General features: G+C 44.6%; 1 protein-coding gene across 1 annotated transcript in view; it reads left to right on the top strand.

The window, feature by feature from the left end:
• The window catches only part of LOC124718925 (alkylglycerol monooxygenase-like), a 192,973-nt gene that overhangs the window by 106,021 nt on the left and 59,035 nt on the right, over positions 1-27,917 (top strand). The window lies entirely within an intron of this gene.

The raw sequence follows: 27,917 nt of genomic DNA on the forward strand, positions 1-27,917 counted from the left end.
TATCTTAGAAAATAGATTAAGCATTTTTAGACCTAGAGAAAGCTTTTGACAATGTTGACTGGAATACTCTCTTTCAAATTCTGAAGGTGGCAGGGGTCAAATACAGTGAGCGAAAGGCTATTTACAATTTGTACAGAAAGCAGTTGGCAGTTATAAGAGTCGAGGGACATGAAATGGAAGCAGTGGTTGGGAAGGGAGTGAGACAGGGTTGTAGCCTCTCCCCGATGTTATTCAATCTGTATAATGAGCAAGCAATAAAGGAAACAAAAGAAATTCGGAGTAGGTATTAGAGTCCATGGAGAAGAAATAAAAATTTTGAGGTTCGCCGTTGACATTGTAAATCTGTCAGAGACAGCAAAGGACTTGGAAGAGCAGTTGAACGGAATGGACAGTGTCTTGAAAGGAGGATATAAGATGAACATCAACAAAAGCAAAACGAGGATAATGGAATGTAGACGAATTAAGTCGGGTGATGCTGAGGGAATTGGATTAGGAAATGAGACGCTTGAAATAGTAAAGGAGTTTTGCTATTTGGGGAGCAAAATAACGGACGACGGCAGAAGTAGAGAGGATATAAAATGTAGACTGGCAATGGCAAGGAAAGCGTTTCTGAAGAAGAGAAATTTGTTAAAACCGAGCATAGATTGAAGTGTCAGGAAGTCTTTTCTGAAATTATTTGTATGGAGTGTGGCCATGTACGGAAGTGAAACATGAACGATAGATAGTTTGGACAAGAGAAAAGAAGCTTTTGAAATGTGGTGCTACAGAAAAATGCTGAAGATTAGATGGGCAGATCACATAACTAATGAGGAGGTATTGAATAGAATTGAAGAGAAGAGAAATTTGTGGCACATCTTGACCAGAAGGAGGGATCTGTTGGTAGGGCATATTCTGAGGCATCAAGGTTTCACTTATTTAATATTGGACGGCAGCGTGGGAGGGTAAAAATCGTAGAGCAAGACCAAGAGATGAATACACTAAGCAGATTCAGAAGGATGTAGGCTGCAGTATGTACTGGGAGATGAAGAAGCTTGCACAGGATAGAGTAGCATTGAGAGCTGCATCAAACCAGTCTCAGGACTGAAGACCACAACAACAACAAAGTAGTTCTTTACTCGGTCAGTTTCCTAAATTCCTAAAACAGGAAATTAACCGTAATGTAATCTCTTGAAATATTTTATCAATCAATTTTTTTCGTTGTATTTTTAATTTTGTTCCGTTGAGGTAGGGAATATTTTAAAAAATACCAACGAATGAGGGATTAAAAATATGTTTCATTTAATGGAAAGTTAATAGATATTTCCCATATTTTGACGAGTACATTCCGACGGATGATACATGTTATAAAAACAATCAAACCATTTGTACTTTCGACACCACGAACATTGTACGAATGCGCATTCATTTTCGTCGCAATCGCGTCTGTATTCTCTCAAGCCCGCAGGAAACGCCACTCCATTGACGTTATGGAATACTGTTAAAATAAAATAAAAAACGCAAAAGATTGAAACAAAATTTGACATTCAATGTGTAATTTTGATTTATAGAGGCTTGTAATTCTTTTTCATCAATTCCTTGCGGAATTTTCATGATTAAATTTAAATTGAAACAGGTATTTGAAAAAAAAAAGGAAACAAAAGTAGCATTGACGGGTCTCGAACCAGGGTCGCCTGGACGGGAGTCTCGCTCGCTTGACACTTGGCTACCCGCTCCCTTGCCACAACAGTGAAACTTTTCTGTATATAAAGAGCTGCCCAAACCTTAACAGGCAATATTTCAAAAATGAGGCCACATTGGCACTTACAATTTACCCACACTATAAGCAGGCGAAGTGGGAGCTCATAACTAGATGCACCTCCCAGGTCGCCTCGTCAGTATTTCTGCAGGAGATTTTGGAGTCCATGCTCTGTCTAGTTAGTGCACAATGCCGGGCAAAAGCAGCTCGGACACGATATTAGGATGTATCCCATGACTTTTATCACCTCAATGCAATTCCACTACAATGCATTCTCCTTGTTTTAATTCTGTTGATGATGGTCTTAAAACCCTTTTCGGGCACTATTCATTTTATTGAACTGTTCTTCCCCGTCTTGTGCTCTGCCTGAGACATTTACAATGTCTTTGACAAACCCCAATATTTTGCCGGCCGCGGTGACGTTCGAATCCTGCCTCGGGCATGGATGTGTGTGATGTCCTTAGGTTGGTTAGGTTTAAGTAGTTCTAAGTTCTAGGGTACTGATGACCATAGATGTTAAGTCCCATAGTGCTTAGAGCCAAACCCCTATATTTTCATTTCTTCTCCCTGATCTTAATTGCCCCTCCAGATTTGTTTTCAGTTTACGTAGCGAGGCACATAACTCTTCCACACCTGCCCACAAAGTTGCAACATAACGCTGTCACTGTTCTATGTGGGCGATATACGTGTGTGGCATTCCGCTGGTGTCCTGCGACCTTTAAAAACGAGAACACTACGCACCCTCTTCGGCGTCTACCATAACGGGCCGTCGTGCTAGCTATCGGGTCCGATCCGTTGCGTAACGCCTAGACAACCTACTTTACACTGCTGGCCACTAAAGTTGCAACCGCAACCATGATATCGAATAACCAAATTTTCTTATTCTGCATGGACCGTGTAGCAAGAAGAATACACGATTAAGTTTGTGGGTGAACTGGGGGTGACACAGGCAACAAGTGCTTATATCTTAGGAAGACATCAACCAGGGTTGGGGGTTGTTTGGGGGAAGAGACCAAACACCGAGGTCATCGGTCTCATCGGATTAGGGAAGGACAGGGAAGGAATTCGGCCATACCCTTTCAAAAAATGTTTCAAATGGCTATGAGCACTATGGGACTTAACATCTGAGGTCATCAGTCCCCTAGAACTTAGAACTACTTATACCTAACTAACCTAAGAACTGCACACACATCCATGCCCGGGGCAGGATTCGAACCTGCGACTGTAGCGCCTAGAACCGCTCGGCCACTTCGGCCAGCGTGCCCTTTCAAAGGAACCATCCCAGCATTCGCCTGTAGCGATTTAGGGAAATCACGGAAAACCTAAATCAGAATATCCGGACGCGAGATTGAAACATCGTCCTCCCGAATGCGGGTCCTGTGTGCTAACCACTGCGCTACCTCGCTCGGTAAAACTATTGAACATCCTTTGTTATCAAGTTCTCTTTAAAACAATTTATTAATCAACAGTACAAGGCTCAACTAAACGGACACATTAAAGATTAAACTTGAGATTTCACCCTCAAAAAAAGTCATTAAATGTGAAACACCAGAAGTGTAAGAATTTAGATATTAATTTTTTAGAAAAATACGATTCCTGAAAAAAGCACTCCATCTTCAGGCCAAGAGTGGCTTACCGGGACCATCCGACCGCCGGGTCATCCTCAGTTGAGGATGCGGATAGGAGGGGCGTGGGGTCAGCACACCGCTCTCCATGTCGTTTTGATGGTATTCTTGACCGAAGCCGCTACTATTCTGTCGAGTAGCTCCTCAATTGGCATCACGAGGCTGAGTGCACCCCGAAAAATGGCAACAGCGCATGGCGGCCTGGATGGTCACCCATCCAAGTGCCGGCCACGCCCGACAACGCTTAACTTCGGTGATCTCACGGGAATCGGTGTATCCACTGCGGCAAGGACGTTGCCACAATTCCTGAAAACATTAAATATTAATAATTTACATTGAAAGTCGTGCCGAGGCACACCATAACCTGAAAATTACAATAAAATAACAGAGCGGCTCCAAGTCAGGCCAAGGCACAAATCGGCAGGCGACCCAACAGACCCGAGAGGATAGGATAGGCGATGCGATGGAACATACACAGCAAAGTTCTCTTAAGCAGACCAGAGCCCCTGCCCTGGCTCTAAATGAAGACGACCATTGCGGACGTGCCAGGAACCATCGAACGGAGAAGACGCACTAGGCGCATACATGGCCAAAAGTGCGCATTCGAGCAGCTCACATGAGTGCAACTGCTGTAATTAGTGTGCTAAACTACCTTCTGTGTAAATCAACAAAAGCATCAGAAACTGCCGTCAGCGATCATACGCACTGTAACTAAATATATTAGTTTACTGCATTCTACCTCCTGTATTACTTTGAACGAATAGTTTCGGAACCCCCAGTAGTGACAATGTAGAGACCATTGACAGTGAAAGTATGTTTATCTGTGTTACTATAATGTAGCCGGCCGGAGTGGCCGAGCGGTTCTAGGCGCTTCAGTCTGGAACCGCGCGACCGCTACGCTCGCAGGTCCGAATCCTGCCTCGGGCATGGATGTGTATGCTGTCCTTATGTTAGTTAGGTATAAGTAGTTCTAAGTTCTAGGGGACTGATGACCTCAGATGTTAAGTCCCATAGTGCTCAGAGCAATTTTGAACTGTAAGGTAAATTTGACTTTGTACTACTGCTTTTAACAGTGTTACGGAAAGTATATAGTTGTGACACAAAACTTAAATTTTAGGCCCATTTTTCCTTGATGTTTACCACTCTTAACTTTTTTAGGCATTATGAGTTCACGGAAGTTTCGAGATGGGGGACTTTGTCTAGGAAAAACGCGAATCCAAGTATATCGTTTGCAATGATGAGTGGTTGGAAAGTATATGTCCGAGTGCAACTAATTGTTCACTTTTGCCGACAGCTGTGGCCGAGCGGTTCTAGGCGCTTCAGTCCGGAACCGCGCGACTGCTACGGTCGCGGGTTCCAATCCTGCCTCGGGCATGGATGTGTGTGATGTCCTTAAGTTCGTTAGGTTTAAGTAGTTCTAACAAGGGAAGGACACGACGTTTGGAACGCGGATTTACTGCAAACTTCGTACACTCGTTGTACTCCACGAGGACAACAAAATGTGTAATCAAGTAGCGCGTACTTCTCAACCGTTATTGAGAAAATCGCAAGATAATTTCTGTCGTCAGATGTATACCTGTGCGTGGCCATTTTTACGATGAAGCGCCGGCAGCCGAGTGGTTAGCGTTCAAGCCTCTCCTTGGATCTTGACGGTATCGATTGGACTCTAGACGGCTGGAAATTCTTAGCCTGGTCAGATGAGTCCCGATTTCAGTCGGTAGGAGCTGACGGTAGGGTTCGGTGTGGCGCAGACACCACGAAGTTACGGACCCAGGTTCTAAAAATGGTTCAAATGGCTCTGAGCACTATGGGACTTAACATCTGAGGTCATCAGTCCCCTAGAACTTGGAACTACTTAAACCTAACTAACCTAAGGACATCACACACATCCATGCCTGAGGCAGGATTCGAACCTGCGACCGTAGCAGTGGCGCGGTTCAATACTGAAGTGCCTAGAACCGCTCGGCCACACCGGCCGGCTGGACCCAGGTTCTCAAAAACACACTGTGCAAAAAAATGGTTCAAATGGCTCTGAGCACTATGGGACTTAACATCTATGGTCATCAGTCCCCTAGAACTTAGAACTACTTAAACCTAACTAACCTAAGGACAGCACACAACACCCAGCCATCACGAGGCAGAGAAAATCCCTGACCCCGCCGGGAATCGAACCCGGGAACCCGGCACACTGTGCAAATTGGTGGTGCCTCCATAGTGGTGTTGGGTGTATTTACGTGGACTTGACTGGGTGCTCTGGTAAAATTGATCACTGACTGGGAATTGTTACGTTCGGGTACTCGGAGACCATTTGTTCCCAAGCAACGATGTAAATTTTATGGATGACGGTGTGCCATGTCACCGGGTGACAGTTTTTTGCGACTGATTTGAAGAACGTGCTGGTCAATTCGAGCGAATGATTTAGCCACACCGATCGCCCGACATGAATCCCACCGAACATTTATGGGACATTATCGAAAGGTCATTTCGTGCAAAAAATCCTGCATCGGCAATACTTTCGCAGTTGTGGATAGCTATAGAGGCAATATGACTCAGTGGTTCTCAATAGTTCCAACAACTTGTTCAGTCCATGCCTCGTCGGGTTGTTACACTACGGCGGGCAAAAGATGATCCGACACGATATTAGAACATTTCCCATGCCTTTTGTCTCCTCATTGTAGTAGTGGCTGTAGAGTCTAGCTCCGTCGTGAGGTCGTCTGGTGAAAGTGGTCTCCATAGCGCAGCGTTCCACACAAGGACGCGTCATTAGCGGTCCCCAGAGACCTCCACCGCCAGAGGCAAAACAGAACGGAGGGCAGGGAATGTTGATCCCGCCCGCTGCAAGCTGCTTCGGAACTGCGCGGAGCCTCCTGCCTGGAGTTGAAAACTACCGTAGGCTGCTGTAGCCTAAGGCAGTTTTCCTACTAGCTTTGGTCAGCTAACGCTATACCCGTGTTACTTGTAAGTTAGATGTGTTGCATACCTATCAGGCGTTACCTCGCAATGATTGCTTTATTTATGCGGTCAGTGCCTTATTAGATGCCCCTAAAAGCCGGAAGCGGTGAATCATCTAGAAACTATTTATAACCTGAAATTTTCAGTTTTTGAGATTTTATTCGAAAATTATTGATTCGCTACGGTCGCAGGTTCGAATCCTGCCTCAGGCATGGATGTGTGTGATGTCCTTAGGTTAGTTAGGTTTAAGTAGTTCTAAGTTCTAGGGGACTGATGACCTCAGATGTTACGTCCCATAGTGCTCTGAGCCATTGAACCATTTGAAGTGTTGATTTGTAACGTGAAACACAGGGCTGTTGAAGTAAAAATAAAGAAAACAATACAGATTCATCATGCAGCGTCAGAGGACGCAATTTCCTCGGCAGAAGGGTAAAATAAAAAAACCACAAGACAAAAATATATCAAACATCGCTTCCATACTTCGTCGTTCTTAAATAAAACATGTTTCTGTTAATCGTAGGCAACTTTCGCATTTATGATTAATAAGAAACTATAGTCTTTGATCAAGAAGAATAATGTTCTATTGCATGCAAAAAAGTAAGAATACATAGAATGCTTGTGAATGTAAGATGTACTTGCATCAAAAGTAATTCCATTGGTTACATAAAAGCACAGAATTTTCCCGATCAACTAATTATTATCACTTACAAAATGCTGTTTATATTCTGTGTGGATAGAAAGTATACAATGGACTAACACTGATTGATGTGCGGTTCTCTTTATATGTAAAAAACGAAAAGAGAAGGAAGTTATATGGGCCCATTTTGTCCCTTAAACATTGATGTACGTTTCTTTCCCAATCCTGCCGGCAATCCCACCAGTTACTACGTCATTTACGTAGTGTACCAAAACTATTGAGCTGTAGTTTTAAGGCGCCCGGGGTGGCCGAGCGGTTCTAGGCGCTACAGTCTGGAACCGCGCGACCGCTACGGACGCAGGTTCGAACCCTGCCTCGGGCATGGATGTGTGTGATGTCTTTAAGTTAGTTAGGTATAAGTAGTTCTACGTTCTAGGGGACTGATGACCTCAGATGGTAAGTCCCATAGTGCTCAGAGCCACTTGAACCATTTTTTGTAATTTTAATAGAGGGCAACTCTACTCCTACTGTATCATAGTCTGTCGCGCCGTTTTCAGAAATCCACCGCTTTCCACATTCAAACGTCAACACAAAGCACGTGACAGGTAATTCTTCGCTCCCTTCACACTAGAAGCTCTTTATTGTCACAAGCTCAACTTACAATTACTCAGAATTTCTTCTGATGAGGTACTTACACCATTTAAATTTGTTCGTGTTACATGTAATTGGCACAGGTCCCCCACAGTATTATCTACAAAACAGCTCCTTAATTCGAAACAGATGTCTTTTCTTTCAGTCTGTTAGGACAAATGTCTTGTTCTCAGATTTAAGGTTTTAGTCAGCGGTGACCATCTCCAAATCTACGAGGTGCAACAATAAAGTAATGAGACTGATTTTCTTTGCAAGATGTGGGAACCCTGCAGGCTTGCGTAGGCATAATATCTCTGACCTTGGTCTATAAGCTTCTTCTAGTCCAAGCAACGCATCAATGCAACTGCTCAGTCGTGAGTTGTGCTGTAATAAATTAACACGTGTTTGTGTGTCTCGTCACGGAAATGGAACCGCATAATATTGCGCAACAGTATGCCATTTCTTTTTGTGTTTAATTGGGCGAAAACGCGACGACCACTTACGGTAAGCTTGATAAGTCTTTTAGAGAGGAGGTTATGTCAAGAGCCCAGGTTTTGCGTTGGCATAAAATGTGTAGTGAAGGCATAAAAAAATGTTGAAGATGCAGACAGCAGTGGGTGACCATGTATGTTTGTGTGCTTCTTTGATTCCAAGGGAAATGTTCATAAAGAGTGGGTGGCTCCTGGACAAACAGTTAACCAGTATTACTACAAAGGAATTTTAGAAAGACTTCGTAAAAGAGTTCTTTGTGTCTGTGCCAACATTGCTGATAATCGGATTCTGCATCACGAAAATGCGGCATCCGATACTGCTCTGTCAGTACAGCAATCTTTAAACTCAAAACAAGTTTCAGTACTACCACAGCCACCTTATTCACCAGATATCGCTCTGTGTAACTTTTTTCTATTTCCAAGAGTCAAAACGGTGGTCAAGAGACACCATTTTCAAACAACACAAGATGTCCAAAAAGCTGTGACGAGGGTCTTGGAGGATATTACAGAAGATGAGTTCCATAAATGTTATCATCAATGGCAGAAGCGCTGGAAAAGGTGTGTGCAGTCAGGAGTGAACTACTTTGAAGGAAACGACACTAAACTTGACTAAAACGGTAAGCGACATTTTTTCACATGTGTCTCATTACTTTGTCGCACCTCTTATGCAAAAAAGATGGAAAAGTCGATACAACTAACAGACTGTTTAACATCTTAAAACCAATAAATTACGCCGTCTGTTTCATAGTTTTAGAATACATGCGATTAAAGTACGTCGAAGGATACCTGTTTTGAAACGTGTGCTAATATAAGGGACGACCCTTACTGATGTCAAAAAATACACATGAAATCAGCTTACTGTCGTCACACATGGACTATGGTGTGAACTAGAGCGCAATGAGGAGGTATTGAAACTAATTGGGGAGAAAATAAATAATTTGACTGAAAGTAGCGATAAGTTGATGGGTCATAACTAGAGAATTCTAAGGATAGCAAATTTCGTATTGTACGAAAGTGTGGGTGGTAAGGACTAAGGTTGAGACCAAGGTCTGAATACAGAATGCCGGTACACATGGATGTAGATTGCGGTACTTAGGCAGAAATGCCGAGGTTTGCAGAGGATAGATGAGCGTGGAGAACTGCTTCAAACCAGCCTCCATTTGGAAGACGACAAGAGTAGCTTATCTTATTGTCTTACCGAAATGGCCAGCCGGTGTGGCCGTGCGGTTCTAGGCGCTTCAGTCTGGAACCACGTGACCACTACGGTCGCAGGTTCGAATCCTGCCTCGGGCATGGATGCGTGTGATGTCCTTAGGTTAGTTAGGTTTAATTAGTTCTAAGTTCTAGGCGACTGATGACCTCAGAAGTTAAGTCGCATAGTGCTCAGAGCCATTTGAACCATTTTTTCTTACCGAAATGATGGAAACCATCTAGCGCTGTCGGTGTGATAGTTCAGGTTTCACTCAGCAACTATAAATGAATATCGCGCCTATCGAAACCCGTCGCGGATACTAATTAACTTACCTAGCTTTGACCGTTCGCCTTAAGAAATTACCTTGAGCTCAATAAGTCAGCAATTGCGCTCGTTAGCATAACAGGTATTGACTGGGACAAGTTACGACAAATGCAGACACTTTCACTGATTTGCTGACTTTTACGGCCCTCGCTTCACAGCCCTGAATTGCCTACCTGTGGTTTTCTCGAAGGTTTCGCTGAGTTCTCCGTCCCTAAACACTCATCCCACTTAACTGTCAGTTAATTTTCTTTGCTCTGCATGCTAACAAGGGAACCTCCCCATCGCACCCCCCTCAGATTTAGTTATAAGTTGGCACAGTCGATAGGCCTTGAAAAACTGAACACAGATCAATCGAGAAAACAGGAAGAAGTTGTGTGGAACTATGAAAAAAATAAGCAAAATATACGAACGGAGTAGTCCATGGGCAAGATAGGCAACATCAGGGATAGTCTGAGCTTAGGAGCGCCGTGGTCCCGTGGTTAGCGTGAGTAACTGCGAAACGAGAGGTCCTTGGTTCAAGTCTTCCCTCGAGTGAAAAGTTTACATTCTTTATTTTCGCAAAGTTATGATCTGTCCGTTCGTTCATTGACGTCTCTGTTCACTGTAATATGTTTAGTGTCTGTTTTGCGACCGCACCGCAAAACCGTGCAGTTAGTAGACGAAAGGACGTGCCTCTCCAATGGGAACCGAAAACATTTGATCGCAAGGTCATAGGTCAACCGATTCCTACGCAGGAAAACACGTCTGATATATTCTATACGACACTGGTGACGGCATGTGCGTCATATGACAGGAATATGTCGTCGACCCACCTAACTTGTACACTTGGCGAATGGGTAAAAAGATTCTTCTACCTTGCCCGATTTAGGTTTTCTTGTGGGTGTGATAATCACTCCCAAAAAAGTGATGAAAACATAAGAGTTTGTCACATAAACTGCAACAAATGAATGCAACAGTTTCACAGTCGCACAGTTTTCCCTGTGCTATGTCAAAACACATGTTTTTAAGGTTTTCAAATTTTTCCGTGTGTAGACCGTCAAATCCTGCATATGTTCAAGCAAATCTGAACATGTTTTGGAATTTTGAAGAGCGAAGTTGATTATGTGTAAGTACCTGAACTTTGATAATTGTCTGAAAATAAAAAATTAAAATTTTCAAACGAGGGGAGACTTGAAACAGGGACCTCTCGGTTTGCAGCTGCTGACGCTAAACACGGGACCACGGCGCTCCTGAACTCACGTTCTCCTTGACTTTGCCTATCTTGCGCATGGACTATTCAGTTTGTATATTTTGCTTTTTTTTTTTCATAGTCCCACACAACTTCTTCCTGTTTTCTCGATTGATCTGAGTTCAATTTTTCAAGGCCTATCCACCGTGCCAACTTATAACTAAATCTGAGGGGAGTGCGATGGGGAGGTTCCCTTGTAAGCACCGCTGCGCGCCGCTGTTATGTCCGGGCCTTGGGACTTCGGTGCTCTCTGCAAACGTCGACGATTTCTGCAATTCCTGCTGTAAGCTGCCTTCATATGTGGCTGCATTTCATGCACATCACGTAAGTTTTAAAAATTTATTTATATATTCATTTTTCGATTTGCGTATGACTAGTATCACGTCGCAAGAAAACTTTTTTCTTTTACATATACACGTATTTAACACGTAGAAAAATTCGTAAGTTAACTGTGTTTACATAGGTCACAGGCATACACTGAAGAGCCAAAGAAACTGGTACGCCTGCCTAATATCGTTCAGGGCCTCCGCGAGCACGCAGAAGTGACCCAACACGACCTGGCATGGACTCGACCAATGTCTGAAGTAGTGCTGGAGGGAACTGACACCTTGAATCGAGCAAGTCTGTCCATAAATCCGTAAAAGTACGAAGGGGTGGAGATTTCTTACGAACAGCACGTTGGAAGGCATCCCAGATATGCCCAATAATGTTCATGTCTTTGGAATTTGGTGTCCAGTGGAAGTGTTTAAACTCAGAAGAGTGTTCCTGGAGCCACTCTGTCTCAGTTTCGGACGTGTGCGTTGTCGCATTGTCCTGCTGGAATTGCCGAAGTCCGACCGAATGCGCAATGGACATGAATGGATACAGATGATCAGACAGGATTCTTACGTACGTGTCACCTGTATCAGGGGGTCCCAACTGCACACGCCCCACACAATTACAGAGCCTCCACCAGTTTGAACAGTCCCCTGCTGACATGCAGGGTCCATAGATACATTAGGTTGTCTCCATATCTGCATACTTCTACACGTCCATCCGTTCGATACAATTTTGAAACGAGACTCGTCCGACCAGGCAACATGTTTCCGGTCATTAACAGTCCAATGTCGGTGTTGACTGGCCCAGGCGCGGCGTAAAGCCTTTTTTTCCGGCTCCGAAAGCGCATATCGATGATTCTTCGTTGAATACTTCGCACGCTCCCACTTGTTGATGGCCCAGCACTTAAATCTGCAGCAATTTGCGGAAGGGTTGCATTAATTATTTCTAATAATTAGATGACATCCACGCCTGCAGGTATATAAGAAACAAAGTTTTCTCATTCGGCAGTAAAAAGGAGGAGATCACTTGCAACAGTGACTCATACGTCGATAGTTTTACGTACTGACAATGCGCTCACAAATACAGAATAATTTTATTGACTGTGACCATTGTGGTGTCACCGCCAGGCACCACACTTGCTAGGTGGTAGCCTTTAAATCGGCCGCGGTCCGTTGGTATACGTCGGATCCGCGTGTCGCCACTATCAGTGATTGCAGACCGAGCGCCGCCACACGGCAGGTCTAGAGAGACTTCCTAGCACTCGCCCCAGTTGTACAACCGACTTTGCTAGCGATGGTTCACTGACAAAATACGCTCTCATATGCCGAGACGATAGTTAGCATAGCCTTCAGCTACGTCATTTGCTACGACCTAACAAGGCGCCAGTACCAGTTACTATTGATACTGTAATAATGTACCGTCAAGACCGACGTTCACCATTTATGGATTAAAGTTAAGTATTCCACCAGTTACGTCCGTTTTTTCTAAAGTATAATTTCCATGTCCTGTTCCAGACCTCACGCCAGCCTGCGTGAGCTAAAACGCGTGCCTTTCGGCTTCCTCTAGTAACCCGGTGTTGGCTCTCCTGCCAACCCACAACAACCATGACCACGGAAGCCCAAGTTTATATTTACATTAAATCGCCAAAGAAACTGGTGTAGGCATGCGTATTCAAATACAGAGATATGTAAACAGGCAGGATGCGGTCGGCAACGCCTATATAAGACAACAAGCGTCTGGCGCAGTTGTTAGATCGGTTATTACTCCTACAATGGCAGGTTATCAAGATTTAAGTGACTTTAGTTGGCGCACGAGCAATGTGACACAGCATCTCCGAGGTAGCGATGAAGTGCGGATTTTCCCGTACGACCATTTCTCGACTGTACCGTGAATATCAGGAATCCGGTAAAACACCAAATCTCCGACATCGCTGCAGCTGGAAAAAAATCCTGCAAGAACGGGACCAACGAAGACTGAAGAGAATCGTTCAACGTGACAGAATCGCAACTCTTGCTGCAGATGTCAATGTTGGGTCATCAACAAGTGTCAGCGTGCGAACCATTCAACAAAACATCATTGATATGGGCTTTAGCAATTTTAATAGCCAGTAGTGTAGTTTCCCGACTTTACGGCTCATAGGTGCGCGGTATAAAATTATTCGTCCGACTTCCTTTAGACCAGTGTGGTACGTTGTATTCGGTTATAAGTTCAAAAATGGCTCTGAGCACTATGGGACTTAACATCTGAGGTAATCAGTCCCCTAGAGCTTAGAACTACTTAAACCTAACTAACCTAAGGACATCACACACATCCATGTCTGAGGCAGGATTCGAACCTGCGGCCGTAGCAGTCGCGCGGTTCCAGACTGAAGCGCCTAGAACCGCACGGCCACGTCGGCCGGCTTCTATTCTTCATTTCCAGAAAGTTTGTATACATGAATGTTTGTCAACTCTTACGCATACTTTATTCGGTTTTATTACAAAAACATCAATTTTCATTATATGTAGCAATACGTTCTGAGCGACGGCCTGGCAACACGTCCTCTTTCCACGAGATACAGATTAACAGTTCTCTTTTTTTAATAAATCAATTTTTTTTAGAGTCGATACTCAAAGATTCACAACTACTATCGTTGCGAGGATTGCGCGCTAAAGAGTTTCTTGCTGTCCAGCTGCGCTTCACTTCACTTCAAGTACTTTTTGAATCAAATTTACAAAAAAAAAAAAAAAAAATGGCTCTGAGCACTATGGGACATAACCTCTGAGGTCATCAGTCCCCTAGAACTTAGAACTACTTAAACCTAACTAACCTAAGGACATCACACATATCCATGCCCGAGGCAGGATTCGAACCTGCGACCGTAGCAGTCGCGCGGTTCCAGACTGAAGCGCCTAGAACCGCTCGGCCACACTGGCCGGCTCAGTTATAAGTTATGTTGGTGTGAATGCGAGCTATGCTCTTAATAATTTAATGATATTAGTCTCTATGGACGCCCCTCAGGAATACTTGTTGTGGATAAGTTTTGTTTTTATAAGAAGACGAAATGTGACCGCCGTGTGGCACTGCCACGCAATGGAAAGAAGCAGGAGGCTGTGGTATAAGACTGGAGGCGCCCTCCCCAGAGCGGCCTTGTGTGCGTGCCTAGTGCTGTGACGTCACGGAGCTCACCTCGAGCTGTCCGACTCACTGCGCCGGGTTGTCAACAGACGCAGCTGCGTGCGCTGCTGTGCATGACCTACCACAAGCATTGCCGCCCGATCGTAGGCAGAGTTCACGCGCTATGCGTTACGCACCACGGCAGCTGGTATAATCACTTCTTAACGGGGTCTTATAATGCACATTTACTGGTCTGAAAATTAACCTCTGATAAAATGCCAGAGGACCAAATCAGTTTCAGGGATAGACCGAGCGGACACAGAACTACTGGCAGATAGAAATATACAGAAAATGACTTAACTTTTTCATCACCATTGAGACTTACGTGTTCCATCACAGGTTTTAAGAGAACCAACAGAAATTTGCTGCATTTTATTTCTGTGTATCAATCTGTACGCCGAGGGCAGGGAAGGCAACACCCCCCCCCCCCCCATCCCACCTTAGCTCTCAGGAAAAGGAAAAAAAAAAATGGTGTAGTCAGGTGTTTTTGTTTCAAGAAAGTGATTTAAAAATTGGCATTATGTAAGTTTTGAACAGGGTCGGAACCAGAATTTTTTTATGGCTACTTAAAAGAATGCTGACAGAAAAGTACTGGGAATATGGAAGAAATCTTGTGATTGTATTTGTGGACATTGAAAAAGCGTATGACAGTGTCACTCGAAACAAAATATGGGAATGTCTGGAAGACCTGAAGATGCCAAAGTACCCAATCGATAAAGTCAAGATGCTACAGCTGTGTCCAGATAGGCAACGGATGATGGTAATGGTTTGAAACAAAGAGAAGTGTCCTACAAGGAAGTGCCCCATCACCACTCTTGCTTGTAGCAGTAATGGACAAGATGGTTGGTTCAGATGGCTCTGAGCACTATGGGACTTATCTGCTGTGGTCATCAGTCCCCTAGAACTTAGAACTACTTAAACCTAACTAACCTAAGGACATCACACACATCCATGCCCGAGGCAGGATTCGAACCTGCGACCGTAGCGGTCACGCGGCTCTAGACTGTAGCGCCTAGAACCACTCGGTCACTTCGGCCGGCTAATGGACAAGATGATAAAATCTATCAAGAAAATAGCTGGTTTTGCTGATGATTTTATAGTATGGGGAGAGACAGAAACTGAAGCACAGAATAAACTCAATGACTGGAACACACATTCAAACATTTCGGACTAAAAATAAGTGAAACAAAGACAGTAGAAATGACCGTCAACAAGCAAGGAACAACCTCAAATATATTTCTAGAAGGAGTCAAAGTAGAATCTGTTTCATATTTCAGGTACCTAGGAAGCATGATATCGAAAGACAACAGCATTAAGCAGGAAATACTCAGCAGGACACAGAAAGCATACAGAATTTACAGTCAGTAATCTTCTCTGGCATCATAAAATGCCACGAAAAGCAAAAGCGACTTTGTACCACACCTATTTTGTACCAATCCAAACATATGCTTTAGAAACATGTAACCTACTAAACAAAGACCTCAGCAGAATTCAGGCAACAGAAATGAGATTCAAATTGGTTAAAATGGCTCTGAGCACTACGGGACTTAACTTCTGACGCCATCAGTCCCCTAGAACTTAGAACTACTTAAACCTAACTAACCTAAGGACATCACACACATCCATGCCCGAGGCAGAATTCGAACCTGTGACCGTAGCGGTCGCGCGGTTCCAGACTGAAGCGCCTAGAACCGCTCTGCCACACAGACCGGCTACAGTTGAATAGATCTTAGAAGAAGTCGTGCAATTCTCTTTATTATTCTTCTCTAATGCACGATTTACTTGACAGAAACGTAGTGTTGGTGGCAACTAACTAGATATGATTACCTTGGACGCCTTATAAAAATTTCTGTCCCATTACCTGTCTGGCGTGCATCCAGAGCAGCCACAGTTCTTCCAATATTTCGGCTCTCAACCGCACAGACATGTTCAAGGTGAGTCGGTAACTGAATTAAAACCACTTGACACTATGTTACACTGTAGAGTAAGACGCTCATGCGTCACAGATAAGACAGTCGGCACAGCAGGGTCAGTCAGAGATAAAACTCTGCGCCTAAAAATAAATGACAACAAGTGCCGAATGAGCACTTTGTTTACAAAACATGTGGTAATTAATAAGATGGATGACGTGTGCGTTGGAATACCAGGCAGCGAAGACTCGAAATAGTAATTTCACCGCGAACGCAGACGTGAAATGAGAGGTTTTCACGATTTGTGGAGATCTAAACCCTCGTCATGGTTCAACACATTCGCGTATGAAATTCATTGCTACGAATTGCTCGGGTAGATGCTACCGCAGCCCGCTTTTGCGAATCTGTTCTTTAGGATGTCTGTCTACAGGAGTATACTAATTCGATGCGACAATACGGAGCAGAGAGTTAACAGTGAACTTGAAAACAGTGCAGCCTAAAGGTGCAAGTTGTAATTATAAGAATTCTGCGAAGCATTAGCTGGCAGCAAGAGCACCCATACGATAGTTTCTTGAGGAGGGGGGGCAGGGGGGCGAGGAGGGATGATATAGTAGTTTTAATATATTGTAAGGCGAATGGCGACTTTTAAGTGATAATCATTTTTTGTATCCTTCCTCCTCCATATCTGATCTTATAGTCTCTATCCAACGTTTTCTTGGTCTTTCCCGTGGTCTTCTTCCTACGAGGCTCAGGCTGAAATACCTCTTGGCAGGTCTTTGGCTGTTCATTCTCATTATGTTCCCATACCACTGAAGCCTGTGTTTCTTTATGATACTAGTAACACGAACCTCAATACCAGCTGCTTTTCTGTTCAACTGATTCCTGATTTTGTTCTTTATAGTTGTTCGATTCATAATTCTAATGAATCTCATTTGTCGGCCGGGGTGGCCGGGCGGTTCTAGGCGCTACAGTCTGGAACCGCGCGACCGCTACGGTGTGTGATGTCCTTAGGTTAGTTAGGTTTAAGTAGTTCTAAGTTCTAGGGGACTGAGGACCTCAGATGTTAAGTCCCATAGTGCTCAGAGCCATTTGAACCATTTGTGCCATTTCTTATCGTCTTTGATAGCATGTCATCTGCAAAGCAGTCATGAAGAAAATTTCTTTGTGCAATTCTGGAGTACTATTTGATGGGTACTTGTCATGCATGTTGCTCTACGTAAATTTTCCGTCCTGTGGCGTATTCTGGTCGCTCTCTCTTTGTACTGCTACTGAGTATACTGTTTTGACACTTAGTTACAAAATTTCGTTCACAAATTCACTTCACACGTATTTGTGACAAAACGAGATCTGAGCGCACACTTCTGTCTCGATACTCATTGAGAGGTGCTATGGTTTTGTCGCTGCTCACTTGTTCGTGGTTCGTCTTATGTTTAATGTGGCGCTAAATCTGAGAGTTTCGTGAGAACTAGTGCAGTGTGTCTGCTGTGGGGTGGAGATATATAATATATATATGAGAGAGAGAGAACTGGAAAGAGGGCGGGGAGGGGACCGAGAAAATTTATGTTTTTATATATTTGAGAATGTTTGATAAGTTTTTGCCTTTTGCAGATGATTTAGCACTACTGGTCCACGGAAAACACACATTCACTTCTTCAAGTGTTCAGGTACGAGTTTGTGCTGTAGCATAATCGGACAGCACGTGGTCTGTCATTCTGTCATTGAAGAAGGAAAAGTACATAATTTTTTGTTAAAAATGTGCCACTGAGAACTCTAAATGATGTGGTTCCAGTGTCGTATACATATGTCGTCCCCGTAACTTTCCAGTCGTAATAAATGGATAAAGACGGCGCGTACGTATTTGCAAACCGGTTGGCGTGATCAGGCAGTCCCAACCTGAGGCATGCTGCACGAGAGCCTGAGCGGACGCCGCTAGACTTCTTCCTATGCGGTCGTGTATAGCGTGTGGCCTACAAGAAGGCGCCAACGACTACGAAAGGCGTTGCTGTTGCGTGTAACGCGGTTACTCCAGCAACGTGACAGCAACTAGTTCATCAGTGACACAGCAAGTACGGAAGGCGTTAATAAGTAATGCAACAATCTCTTTCTGAAAGCAGATTGGTTTTATAGGGATTCCAACACACCCTATTATTCCTCACTCTTTCTGCTACAAAACTCTATTTTTCAACGTAATCTGCGTTCGGTGCGGCGGCCTTACTGGGAGGGCCCGTATACGCGGATGCTACCACTACATCTACACCCATACCTCGCAAGCCACCTGACGGTGTGTGGCGGAGGGTACCTTGAGTTCCTCCACCGGTTTTCCCTTCTATTCCAGTCTCGAATTGTTCGTGGAAAGAAAGATTGTCGGTATGCCTCTGTGTGGACTCTAATCTCTCTGATTTTATCTTCATGGTCTCTTCGCGAGATATACGTAGGAGGGAGCAATATACTACTTGACTCCCCGGTGAAGGTATGTTCTCGAAACTTCAACAAAAGCCCGTACCGAGCTACTGAGCGTCTCTCCTGCAGAGTCTTCCAGTGGAGTTTATCTATCATCTCCGTAAAGCTTTCGAGATTACTAAATAATCCTGTAACGAAGCGCGCTGCTCTCCGTTGGATCTTCTCTGTCTCTTCTATCAACCCCATCCCTTACGGATCCCACACCGGTGAGCAGTATTCAAGCAGTGGGCGAACAAGTGTACTGTAACCTACTTCCTTTGTTTATGACTTCATTTCCTTAGGATTCTTCCAATGACTCTCAGTCCGGCATCTGCTTTACCGACGATTAATTTTATAAGGTCATTCCATTTTAAATCACTCCTGATGCCTACTCCCAGATAATTTATGGAATTAACTGCTTCCAGTTGCTGACCTGCTATATTGTAGCTAAATGATAAAGGATCTTTCTTTCTATGTATTCATAGCACATTACACTTGTCTACATTGAGATTCAATTGCCATTCCCTGCACCATGCGTCAATTCGTTGCAGATCCTCCTGCATTTCAGTACAATTTTCCATTGTTACAACCAAGGTCATTTATGTATATTGTGAATAGCAACGGTCCTACGACACTCCCCTGCGGCACACCTGAAATCACTCTTACTTTGGAAGACTTCTCTCCATTGAGAATGACATGCTACGTTCTGTTATCTAGGAACTCTTCAGTCCAATCACACAATTGCTCTGATAGTCCATATGCTCTTACTTTGTTCATTAAACAACTGTGGGGAACTGTATCAAACGCATTGCGGAAGTCCAGAAACACGGCATCTACCTGGGAACCCGTGTCTATGGCCCTCTGAGTCTCGTGGACGAATAGCGCGAGCTGGGTTTCACACGATCGTCTTTTTCGAAACCCGTGCTGATTCCTACAGAGTAGATTTCTAGTCTCCAGAAAAGTCATTATACTCGAACATAATACGTGTGCCAAATTTCTAAAGCTGATCGACGTTAGATATGTAGGTCTATAATTCTGCACATCTGTTCGACGTCCCTTCCTGAAAACGGGGATGACCTGTGCCCTTTTCCAATCCTTTGGGACGCTACGCTCTTCCAGAGAACTACGGGACGCCGGTGCAAGAAGGGGGGCAAGTTCCTTCGCGTACTCTATGTAAAATCGAACTGGTATCCCATCAGGTCCAGCGGCCTTTCCTCTTTCGAGCGATTTTAATTGTTTCTCTATCCCTCTGTCGTCTATTTCGATGTCTACCATTTTGTCATCTGTGCGACAATCTAGAGAAGGAACTACAGTGCAGTTTTCCTCTGTGAAACAGCTTTGGAAAAAGACATTTAGTATTTCGGCCTTTACTCTGTCATCCTCTGTTTCAGTACTATTTTGGTCACAGAATGTCTGGACATTTTGTTTTGATCCACCTACCGTTTTGACATAAGACCAAAACTGCTTAGGATTTTCTGCCAAGTCAGTATGTAGAACTTTACTTTGGAATTCATTGAACGGCTCTCGCATAGCCCTCCTCACACTACATTTCGCTTCGCGTAATTTTTGTTTGGCTATGTTTATGTTTGCTGTGAAGTTCCCTTTGCTTCGGCAGCAGTTTTCTAACTCGGTTGTTGTACCACGGTGGCTCTTTTCCATCTCTTACGATGTTGCTTGGCACATACTCATCTAACGCATATTGTGCGATGGTTTTGAACTTTGTCCACTGATCCTCAACACTATCTGTACTTGAGACAAAACTTTTGTGTTGAGCCGTCAGGTATCTGAAATCTGCTTTTTGTCACTTTTGCTAAACAGAAAAATCTTCCTACCTTTTTTAATATTTCTATTTACGGCTGAAATCATCGATGCCGTAACCGCTTTATGATCGCTGATTCCCTGTTCTGCGCTAACTGTTTCAAATAGTTGGGGTCTCTTTGTCACCAGAAGGTCTAATATGTTATCGCCATGAGTCGGTTCTCTGTTTAACTGCTCAAGGCAGTTTTCAGATAATGCACTTAAAAAAAATTCACTGGATTCTTTGTCCCTGCCACCCGTTATAAACGTTTGAGTCTCCCAGTCTATATCTGGTAAGTTAAAATCTCCACCCAAATCTATAATATGGTCGGGAAATCTACTCGAAATATTTTCCAAATTTTCCTTCAGGTGTTCTGCCACAACAGCTACTGAGCCAGGGGACCTATAGAGACATCCAATTTCCATCTTTGAGCCTGCTGTAACCGTGACCTTCACCCAAATCATTTCACATTTCGGATCTCCGTCAATTTCCTTCGATACTATCGCACTTTTTATCGCTATAAACACGCCTCCCCCTTCACTGTCCGGCCTGTCTCTGCGGTATACATTCAAATCTCAGTTTAGAATTTCATTAATGTTTACATCTGGTTTCAGCGAAATTTCCGTCTCTAGTACTATGTGGGCATTGTGACCATTTTTTAATGAGAGCAGTTCTGGGACCTTTCTATAGACGCTCCTGCAGTTTACTATTACCACATTGATATTGTCATTCAATGTTGCGTTTTGCCTACTGCTACCTTGTCGCGTCTCAAGAGGCGTCTTGTCGGGCCTAGGGAGGAAATTCTCTAAGCCAAAAAACCCATATGTGCACTCCACACGTACTCCGCTACCCTTGTAGTAGCTTCCTGCGTATAGTGCACGCCTGACCTATTCAGGTGGACGCTACATTTCTCCACCCGTTAGCGGAGGTCGAGAAATTTGCCCACCAGATGTTAAATTTTAAGCTGATACGTCAACCCATTCCTGAGAAAGAATTTCTAACAGGCAGATGGACAGAGCAGGCAGACAGACAACAAAACGATCCTGTATGATTTCCGTTTTTACAGACTGAGGCACGAAACGCTAAAAAGAGATCAGAGACAAATTTTTAAACGCCGCTGAAAGTATTGAAGCATTGCGATATTACACTACTGGCCATTAAAATTGCTACACCACAAACAAACAGGACTTGCTACAGACGCGAAATTTAACCGACAGGAAGAAGATGCTGTGATATGCAAATGATTAGCTTTTCAGAGCATTCACAGAAGGTTGGCGCCGGTGGCGACACGTACAACGTGCTGACATGAGGAAAGTTTCCAACCGATTTCTCTTACACAAACAGCAGTTGACCGGCGTTGTCTGGTGAAACGTTGTTGTGATGCCTCGTGCAAGGAGAAGAAATGCGTACCATCACGTTTCAGACTTTGATAAAGGTCGGATTGTAGCCTATCGGGATTGCGGTTTATCGTATCGCGACATTGCTGCTCTCGTTGGTAGAGATCCGATGGCAGCAGAATATGGAATCGGTGGGTTCAGGAGGGTAATACGGAACGCCGTGCTGGATCCCAACGGCCTCTTATCACTAGCAGCCGAGATGACAGGCATCTTATCCGCATGGCTGTAACGGATCGTGCAGCCACGTCTTGATCCCTGAGTCAACAGATGGAGACGTTTGCAAGACAACAGCCATCTGCACGAACAGTTCGACGACGTTTTCAGCAGCATGGACTATGAGCTCGGAGACCGTGGCTGCGGTTACCCTTGACGCTGCATCAGAGACAGGAGCGCTTGCGATGGTGTACTCAATGACGAACCTGTGTGCACGAATGACAAAACGTCATATTCTCGGATGAATCCAGGTTCTGTTTACAGCATCATGATGGTCGCATCCGTGTTTGGCGACATCGCGGTAAACGCACATTGGAAGCGTGTATTCGTCATCGCCATACTGGTGTATCACCCGGCGTGATGGTATGGGGTGCCATTGGTTACACGTCTCGGTCGCCTCTTGTTCGAATTGACGGCACTTTGAACAGTGAACGTTACATTTCAGATGTTTTACATTTCAGATGTGTTACGACCGGTGGCTCTACCCTTCATTCCCTCCCTGCGAAACCCTACATTTCAGCAGGATAATGCACGATTGAATGTTGCAGGTCCTGTACGGGCCTTTCTGGATACAGAAAATGTTCGACTGCTGCCTTGGCCAGCACATTCTCCAGATCTCTGACCTATTGAAAACATCTGGTCAATGGTGGCCGAGCAACTGGCTCGTCACAAGAAGCCAGTCACTACTCTTGATGAACTGTGATATCGTGTTGAAACTGCATGGGCAGCTGTACCTATACACGCCATCCTAGCTCTGTTTGACTCAATGCCCAGGCGTATCAAGGCCGTTATTACGGCCCGAGGTGGTTGTTCTGGGTACTAATTTGGCAGGATCTATGAATCCAAATTGCATGAAAATGTAATCATATATTTGTCCAGTGAATACTCGTTTATCATCTGCATTTCTTCTTGGAGTAGCAATTTTAATGGCCAGTAGTGTAATTATCATCGTATGACTGAAATGGTTCGGCGCCAAGACACTACCTTTGTTGTGAGAACAACCTGTTTTACGTATACTTTCGGTGCGCCACCGAGTAGGGTGTCGGTATACACCGAGCCGGGGCGTATAAATGCCTAAATCTGCGAGCGCCGCGCTGGCCGTGCTGGGAGGTGGGTTACACAACTCGGTGGGGAGAACCGGTCCACCACACGTAGCCGCGCGCCTCTGCTCCGCGGCTGACGCTTCAGTTTCAGAGGACAGAAAAAAAGACCCCTGCAATGCCCGCACTTGTTTACAGCTCGCAGACCGCACGTAACAGGTCTCAGGCAGGCCGGCGAGATGCTCCTACCGGACCCGGCTGCCACCGAGCGAACGTACTGCAAGAGAAGTTCTGGCTCAGCCGCTGAGGATGACACCACACACAAGGCACACATCAGCACGCACACTAAAGGACTCTACGTGTAGCCAACCGCTCACGCCATTTGTGACCTGTCAGTGGGGTATACGCGTGAGAGGTCCCCCCCTCCCCACTCTCAGCGAGCTTTGGCGAGTAATAAGTCCGACAGACCTCAGAGTCACGCGCTGCAAGTTTAGGCTAGGGACGGGAAAAACCGACGGGTTAAAACCGATACCGGTATTTTAGTTCTGAATAACCGGTATTTTTCGGAATTTGTCTGGCGTCGGTTATAACAGCTGTTTCTTTTATTTTTTACTGAAGACCGAGCACAAAACTGGAATGTTCGTTAGCCATGACAGCAGAGACAAAATTTTAGTTTTTAAATAAAACTTTTTTAAAACAAGTAATTTTCATTCGTCAAACATCCATTGCTTTCAAATATTGCATTATTGCAGAAAATCGGAAAGGCGTTCAGTGTTGTTTTAATAACAATGCCGGCACAAACGTGCAATAAACACACGGTATAAGAACAGGTACAGCATTGCGGTGAGAATAATGTACCTGTGAATTACAAAAGTTCCTCTTGCAGATTCTTTGACACTGATTGGCAACATGTTTCCTGTTGATATCACTGCTTTGTTCAGGCACGGGTTGATATCACTGCTTTGTTCAGGCACGCTCTTTCCTCAACTTATTTTATGTTTAATCGAGAATATTGTTAACAGACTGAGACCTTTCGTGGGCAAGTGCTCACATCACATACGAAACTCAGCTGATTTTATCAATAGACTGGGGGCTTTTCGTCTTGTGTAGACCTTCTAGTAAGTTTTGCTGTGGTCTCACTTTTTACAAAAGTTCCTCTTGCAGATTCTTTGACACTGACTGGTAACATGTTTCCTGTTGATATCACTGCTTTGTTCAAGCACGCTCTTTCCTCAACTTATTTTATGTTTAATCAAGAATATTTTGAACAAACCGACGGTGTCGCCATGGGTAGCCCCCTGTCTCCTTTGGTGGCCAACCTTTTTATGGAGGATTTTGAGGAGAGAGCCCTTGAATCTGCTGTCCTGAAACCAACAATTTTTTGGCGGTATGTGGATGACACTTTCATAGTGTGGCCTCATGTAGAAGATAAATTAATGGAGTTTCTACATCACCTCAACTTCATTTATAGCAACATCCAGTTCACCATGGAAACAGAGAAAGATGGTTGTTTGCCTTTCTTGGATGTCCTGCATTCAGTTTACCGGAAACCCACTCATACTGATTTGTACCTGCAAGCATCGAGTTGCCATCACCCATCGCAAACCATGTGTTGGCTTAAAACACTTGTTCATAGAGCTCATACTGTCTCAGATCTAGATAGCTTGCCTCAAGAACTCGCCCATCTAAAGACAGTATTCAGCGAAAATGGGTATTCCATCCGGCAGATTAACAGGGCACTAACAGTTACAACTAAGAACCAGGAAGTGAATAAAGAGGAGAACATGCCGGAACAATCTTAAGCTTTTCTTCCTTTCGTTGGCAACACTTCGTTTAAAATAGCAAGAATCCTCCGAAAATGTCGAAGATTGAAGACCTTTTGGGATCAGTTAAGCACAATCTGTTACTACGAAAGGCCGGAATTTACAAGATACCGTGCCAATGTGGTATGGCTTACATAGGTCAAACCACACGCACCGCGAAAGAACGCTGCACTGAACATCAACGTTAAACCCGCCTTCTGCAGCCAAGCAAGTCCGCTATTGCTGAACATTGTATTTCTACTGGACATTCAATGCAGTGGAGTAGGAGAAAAAAAATGATTTTGTCCACAGCAACGTCTTTCTGAGACTCCATTATTAAAGAATCCGTAGAAATACGACTGGCGGAAGTATTGAACGACGGCCGGCTGCAAGCCTGAAATTTGTTTGAACAATAATGTGGCGTGGGCTATTAGATGTCACTTGTATACATGCAGTGAGCAAGACTTGTCTGTACGGTACTTTGTCGCTGTCGTCATCGGACATCAGTTGTACGAGGCTTGTCCAGAAAGTAAGTTCCTATCGGTCGCGAAATGGAAACCGCAGTGAAAACCAGAAACGTTTTATTTGCAACAGCCAGGTACACCTTCCACCTACTTCTCTACCTAGTCGCCGCTCCACCTTCGAGTTTTGTCGTAGTGTTGTATCAACTTTCCAATATCCTCGTCATAGAAAGCAGCCGCCTGTGCTTTCGGCCAGTTATCTGCACTGGTCTGCAGCTCGTTTGCTGTGGAAAAATTTTGTCTTCATAGCCAGCGGTTCTTGTGAGCAGAGATGAGACTCAGTGGGAGCCAATTACGGACTGTATTGCGGGTGATCAAACACTTCTCATCGGAACCGCTGCAGGAGCGTCTTCATTGCCCCTGCAGTGTGCGGCCGAGAATTGACATGAAGAAGGAACCGCTCGACAGTTGTGTTGTGTGGGCTGCACGACGCAGGCGAAATCTCTAACCAGGACCTCGTACTTGGCGGGAGACGCTATTCCCTACGCATCTTTACGTGCTCACTGTTCACTCAAAACTGAAAAGAGCGACGCGACACGATCGACGGGCATACTGGAGACACCGCTCAACACATCTGTGCGAAGCTTTACCGGATTTTCCCAGTGGTTTCCATTTCGCGACCGATCGGAACTTATTTTCTGGACAACACTGGTATTACAGAATGGGACCATCCATAGTCTGGAAGTATTTTATGAAATGCGGTATCAGTGAAATACACTACTGGCCATTAAAATTGCTACACCAAGAAGAAATGCAGATGATAAATGGGTATTCATTGGACAAATATATTGTACTAGAACTGACATGTGATTACATTTCCACGCAATTTGGGTGCATAGATCCTGACAGATCAGTACACAGAACAACCACCTCTGGCCGTAATAACCACCTTGATACGCCTGGGCATTGACTCAAACAGAGCTTGGATGGCGTTTACAGGTACAGCTGCCCATGCAGCTTCAACACGATACCACAGTTCATCAAGAGTAGTGACTGGCATATTGTGACGAGACAGTTGCTCGGCCACCATTGAACAGACGTTTTCAGTTGGTGAGAGATCTGGAGAATGTGCTGGCCAGGGCAGCAGTCGAACATTTTCTGTATCCAGAAAGGCCCCTACAGGACCTGCAACATGCGGTCGTGCATTATCCTGCTGAAATGTAGAGTTTTGCAGGGATCGAATGAAGGGTAGAGCAACGGGTCGTAACACATCTGAAATGTAACGGCCACTGTTCAAAGTGCCGTCAATGCGAACAAGAGGTGACCGAGACGTGTAACCAATGGCACCCCATACCATCACGCTGGGTGATACGCCAGTATGGCAATGGCGAATACACGCTTCCAATGTGCGTTCACCGCGATGTCGCCAAACACGGATGCGACCATCATAATGCTGTAAACAGAACCTGGATTCATCCGAGAATATGACGTTTTGCCATTCGTGCACCCAGGTTCGTCGTTGAGTACACCATCGCAGGCGCTCCTATCTGTGATGCAGCGTCAAGGGTAACCGCAGCCACGGTCTCCTAGCTGATAGTCCATGCTGCTGCAAACGTCGTCGAACTGTTCGTGCAGATGGTTGTTGTCTTGGAAACGTCCCCATCTGTGGACTCCGGGATCGAGACGTGGCTGCACGATCCGTTACAGCTAAGCGGATAAGATACCTGTCATCTCGACTGCTAGTTATACGAGGCCGTTGGGATCCAGCACGGCGTTTCGTATTACCCTCCTAAACCAACCGATTCCATATTCTGCTAACAGTCATTGTATCTCGACGAACGCGAGCAGCTATGTCGCGATGCGTTAAACCGCAATCGCGATAGGCTACAATCCGACCCTTATCAGAGTCTGAAACGTGATGGTACGCATTTCTCCTCCTTACACGAGGCATCACAACAACGTTTCACCAGGTAACGCCGATGGACTGCTGTTTGTGTATGAGAAATCTGTTGGAAACTTTCTTCATGTCAGCACGTTGTAGGTGTCGCCACCGGCGCCAACTTTGTGTGAATGCTCTGAAAAGCTAATCATTTGCATATCACAGCATCTTCTTCCTGTCGGTTAAATTTCGCGTCTGTAGCACGTCATCTCCGTGCTGTAGCAATTTTAATGGCCAGTAGTGAACAACGCTCAGTTAGCTTTAAAAGATTGAAAATTGGAGTAGCCACAACGAACTTGCAACCCCATATAAAGAGAAATCTTCGAACTCAACAGTTCATTCATAGTTTACAATAAAAATACGAAGGAGCTGATCTGCTGTTTGTGTCTACATAATATGTCTTTATCTGTTTGTACCTTTGAAACCGGACAAATGAACACGAAGGATAGTGTTATTCAACTTCATTTTTCATCCTTCAACACTGGCGACTCGTAACCACCAAACAGTGGTATGATCCTCTATCGCAGCAAGACTTCTGAGAAGAGTTTCAAACAATTAGAATCAGTAGGAGAATATTGGTGACTCTTTCTTTATTTTTATTTTTTTTAAGTGCTCAACCACTTATCACTT

This window comes from Schistocerca piceifrons, chromosome 10, assembly GCF_021461385.2.
Source record: "Schistocerca piceifrons isolate TAMUIC-IGC-003096 chromosome 10, iqSchPice1.1, whole genome shotgun sequence".
NCBI lineage: Eukaryota > Metazoa > Arthropoda > Insecta > Orthoptera > Acrididae > Schistocerca > Schistocerca piceifrons.